Consider the following 5642-nt stretch of genomic DNA (forward strand, 5'->3'; position numbering starts at 1 on the left):
GAATATATGGGGTCATTTGCACTTTTGTCCCTATTTAGTGTTGGTTTTTAATTTTTGTTTCTTTAAGGTAAGTATTTTCCTCATTCAACATAAATTTATATTTTCGTATCATAATATCTCACAAGTTAAGTTATATCATGTGCCTTTAAAGAGCTCTGCTAGGACTAAGTTTGATTTCTAAGAAAAATACTTTTAAATCTATCCTATTTGAAAGACAATAATTTTTCAATTAAATGATTAGAACATGAGTACATGACAATAGTAAAATAAATACTACTAGTTGTATTTTATGTAATGTAATTTATTTTCTCTTTGTTTAAAATTGTGGAAAAGGTAATTATTTAAGCTGGGCCGAGGTATACGTAGAGTGAGATGTCCAAGCCCAACCTTTATACTTGGGCTGGATTTTGGGCTTTCATTACCCCCTTATTATTTTGAGCAGCATCTCAGCCCATAACTACATTTTTTAGTGAAAAAAAGTGGACTAAACAGATATAGACATAAAAAATAATTGAAAAAATTACAGAAATCTCACATTTTAGTTTACTTATTACCATTATCCCCTATAAGTTTTACAAATCTCCAAAATCCCTCATTTTCGCGCATCAGATTAGTGTATCTCGCGCATCATATTAGTGTATCATGTATAAATTGTACATCATATTAGTGTATCATGTATAAAATGTATTGTATCTTACTTAATGATTAATGTATCTCGCGCATCAGATTAATGTATCAGCGCTTATATTATTGTATCTCGCGCATCAAATTAATGTATCAGCGCTTATATTATTGTATCCGTTTGAGGGATTTCTGTAATTATAAACTTTTAAGGGATAAATTGTAATTTTACCTTAAAAGTATGTAATTTCTGTAATTTGCCCAAAATAATTAAATGTTTGCAATATTCTATAATTACTTTGAGAAGTATGGCTTCTTAAATTTTGATAAGAATAGTTACATTTTCCAAAAGGTTGAGATGTAGAGACACTTGTTTGGCCAACGTAGCTCAAAGATACTCATTAGGTACAACTTTATTCACTTTGAGCTGTCAATCAATTTTGTTAGGAAATTCACAAGTTAATATACATGTGTATTTATTTAATTTTCTAATACAAACACAGGGTCTACAAATAAGCTAGTGGGTTCATCCAAACATACAAACCCCCACCTAGCTCTGCATTTGGATACAAGTTACTGGACTAAACCAGCACAATAGTATATGTACTCTTTTTGGTGAATGGTACAAATATTCTTTCTTAAATATTGCTGAAAATGTTTCGGCCAACTATAGGCCCAACTTTCCATAACTTAGAGCATACCAACATACAAGTCCAAGTATAGGCCTAATTATTGTTCAGAAATTAGTATAACTTAGGAAAATGATACAACTTCTAACTAATACATTATTAGGTAAAAATACAACTTGTACCTAATACGTAACTCATGATTAATTGGTTAGTATATATATCAGGCAATGGAAGCGCAAAAAAAAATAGGTAGCGGAAATAATGGCAGGGGAAAGGTTACTTATGCATATGAATGCAGGAAATGGAGAATGCAGTTATGCCAGTAGCTCCACTCTTCAGGTACGTATGAATTATCTTTTATGTCTAGATTACACATATTTCATCCAATCAAACTTGTTTGGAATTGAGGCGTAATTGTTGTACTAACTAACTAAGTAATCAATTCAATTCAATTCATGTTTTTCCTGATTTCCAGAGAAAGGTAATACAAGAGGCAAAACCTGTTTTAGAAGATGCCATCAAGAAGATTGGTGACTTTCCCAAGTCGTCATGTTTTAATATGGCAGACTTGGGTTGCTCTTCAGGACTAAACACACTCTTCACAGTATCTAATATCATAAAGTTTGTACAAGTTTTATGCGAAGAAAAGAGTTGCAAAATGCCAGAGTTTCAAGCTTATCTCAATGATCTTCCTGATAATGACTTCAACGCTATTTTCAAATCGATTCCATCCTTCTATGGAGATCTCGATGAAGCAAATTGTTTCGTATCAGGTATTCCTGGTTCGTTTTATGAGCGGCTATTTCCTAGCAAAAGCTTGCATTTGGTTCACTCATCTTATAGTATTCATTGGCTCTCTCAGGTATCAATGACTCTTTCTAGTTCTGGTCTTTTATTTGTCATATTTTACTATATATACTGAAACAATATGTAGCTAGGCTCCTGAAAAGATTGAGAACAATAACAACATATACATAACAAGGACAAGTTCTCCTCAAGTATTTGAAGCAATTTGACAAGGATTTCTCAAGGTTTTTGCAATTACGCTCCGAGGAAATAGTAACTGGTGGATATATGGTTTTAACAATTATGGGAAGGAGCATTCCTGATCCCTATGGAAGTCACTGTGCCTCTCTGGATATTCTATCAAAATCACTCATTGATTTAATACATGAGGTCCACTTCGATCTACTAACATCTTGTTTTCTTAATGTAAATCCTTAAGAGAGTTTAACTTTTGTATACTGATCGATAATACATGCAGGGACTTATTGAGCAGGCAAAACTAGACTCCTTTAATCTTCCTTTTTACACACCATACAAGGATGAAGTTGAAAAAATTGTTCAAATGGAAGGTTCATTTGATGTTGATACCATAAAGTTTTTCCAAGTGGACTGGGATGAGAGGGACAACGATGATGATGTTTGTTTCGATGCGTATAGCAGTGGTAAACATATAGCAAGAAGTATGAGAGCAGTTTTTGAACAAATGCTTGTTAGCCATTTCCAATTTGGAGATTCCATTGTTGATTATTTGTTTGAGAGATATGCCTACCATTTGGCTTGTCATTTGTTGGTTCAAAAAGGAAACTTCTTCAACATTGTCATATCTTTGAGAAAGAAATGACAACAAGATGTTGCACTTGCCAATTAAGTTAAGTACCACGCACACACTAAGTTGTTAATTAAAGATATTTATGTTTATGTTAATGTCAATTCTGTATACTTCTGAGAGGTAGGAAATATTCCAATATCTTTGAGGGAGTGAGAGTTTATTGTTTTATTGAATAAATTTCATGAGATATTATGTTCTACATGTTTCTTTTTAACACTAATAACCTAAAAGTCAGTCACTCCTCAGTCCTCACTAATGATTTTGTGCAAGAAAAACTAATGCTCGACGTGAAGATGTTCAATAATATTGGTGAGATTCCCAAGTGTTTTAATATGGCATACTTGGGTTGCTCTTCGGACCAAACACTCTTTTCACATATGTATTATATTAATTCAAAATTATTATTATTATTATTTGAAAGTTTAGTAATTCTTTTCCCACATATGTATCTATATTTCATATAAAAAATATAAAGGTCAATTAAACTCATTAATTATATGCTACAGTCTCCGTTACGGCTAATTTTAATGTAGATACTTGATTTAATTTGTGAGAGAAGAAAATATAGATATATTGTGTTAGAGATTTCAAAAGAATGAAAGGAAAAAGAGATAATTAAAACGCAAGATAGGATATAAGGCATATTCATCACCCGTTGATGAACCCAATTCTAGAAAAAAAAAGAGAACATGTTAGACATTGGATTTGAAACTGCAATTTTATTTGTAAAGTTGCATCCAATAATTATTGTACCATAATACTTTTTGAGAGTTAGAAGCTTGAATGATCACTCAACTGTGGATAATTGGCCTATATAATCACTTGATTTTATTTCATCTTTAACAAGTCACTTAACTTTGGTTACAATAATTGGTCAATAATTATTGTATCATAGTATCTTGCATATACACTTTATAACATTTAACATGGTGAAGTGATACAAATTTTTAATATGATTTGTTAATTCTCAAGTTAATATTTTAGTTAAGATAAAGTATTTACTATTGTTTATGGTAAGAAACGCCTTACCCCAAAGTAGAATTTCCAAATATGAATCCTGATAAGTCGGGCTTGTACTAAACATAACATGACTAATTATTGAAATTCCTCATGTGTGACTAACTTTAGCGGATCATTCTAGAGATCATTAACAACAACATATCTACTAAAATTTCTTAAGTGGGGTCTGAATTCCAAAGGTCATCAAATACCTCAAATTATGTACACCTAGAATTTGTAATAAAGTGCATAGAACAAGAACCGATCCATGATTTCACGTTTGAACAAGTTCAATATTAGCATTATGAAGCAAACAAATTCCTGTTTTTACAAGTAATTAGCAGAAAATCTAAAATTATCTATCCTGATATAAGCCAGCAAAACATACAATAATTCTAGTTGAATTTTCTTCTTTATTTATTATCTAGTTACTAGTAATTATTATCTATTGGATCATTTCAAAAATATAAAATTTCACGGTTACCTCTCCACTTTAGCATATAAAAATAATAATTTTATTTTCATATTTTGCCTTTAATATTAACTGATCATTTTCTAATGCCATTAAAAATATAGACCCATATTGATATATAGGTATTGTGATAAACTATATATAATTATATATTATGAAATAAAAGTTGTTTTTTTCTTTAATCTAGACACTCGTGATCAAGTAAACAAAAAACATAAAACAGAAAAGGGCCAAGAATATCCCTGTACTATTCGAAAAGGTTTAAAAATACTCTTCATCCACCTATTGAGCTAAAAATACCCCTCAGTCAACCTTTTTGGTGAAATTGATCTTGAAATCGCTTAATAAGAAAAGGGAAATAAGTAAAATAGGATATTAGGTTTAGGGGGAGAAGTGATAATTCAATCTTTTTTATTTCTGATGGATCTTTTAATTGGACTTGGGTCAAGAGATGTCAATATGGGTCGCGTGGGGTAGGAGAAAGTTTGGTGGGTTGGAATTTAACTTTATCCAATAGAAGCACGCCATGTAATAATTAATACCCCCTCTGTCCCAATTTGTGTGACTTATTTTCCTTTTTAGTCAGTTAAAAAAAGAATGACACATTTCTATATTAAGTAACAATTTAACTATAAAATGTATATTTTACCCTTAATGAAATGATTTACAGCCACACAAATTTTCATCATTCATTTTGGACCACAAGTTTTAAAAGTTTTCATTTCTTTCTTAAACTTTGTGCCGAGTCAAACCACCTCACATAAAATGGGACAGAGGGAATAATAATTAAAAAATATAAGGTTGTTAGTTTAAAGGGCAATAGTGGGCCAAAGGTTGACTGATGATATTTTTAGCCTAATAGATGAATGATTGATATTTTTAAACCTTTTCGAATAGTACATGAATATTTTTAGCCCTTTTCCGAAAATAAAAACATGAACACAAAAAACAGAGAAGAAAGAAGTACAATATCTTTCACCCCAAATTCCATTAATTGAATCACTAAATCATAATGAAATTCAAAACTGAGTTGTATTGTTTGTTAAAATCCTCTCTCACACTTGGCAGGATCCTAAAACTCAAACATTATATCTCATATACAAGTCAAACACAACAACTAAAAGGATTCAACTGAGTGTTCTTACATTTTGGAGCATGCAACCCCGAACCAGTTTGAAGGGTAATTGGATTTGGTGTAATTACATTGTTTGATCTGTTTGATGATCATGTAATTACTTGGTGAGCAGATAATTAAGTGTAATTGACACCTTCTTTTAATTTCTATTTTTAATTTATTTTTTATTTA

General features: G+C 30.9%; 1 pseudogene; it reads left to right on the forward strand.

Annotated features, from left to right (window-relative positions):
* The first annotated feature begins 1511 nt into the window (after nt 1-1511).
* LOC125862627 (benzoate carboxyl methyltransferase-like) lies at nt 1512-2877 on the forward strand (annotated as a pseudogene).
* The last annotated feature ends 2765 nt before the right edge of the window (nt 2878-5642 follow it).

This window comes from Solanum stenotomum, chromosome 1 (assembly GCF_019186545.1).
Source record: "Solanum stenotomum isolate F172 chromosome 1, ASM1918654v1, whole genome shotgun sequence".
In the NCBI taxonomy this organism is placed as follows: Eukaryota; Viridiplantae; Streptophyta; class Magnoliopsida; order Solanales; family Solanaceae; genus Solanum; species Solanum stenotomum.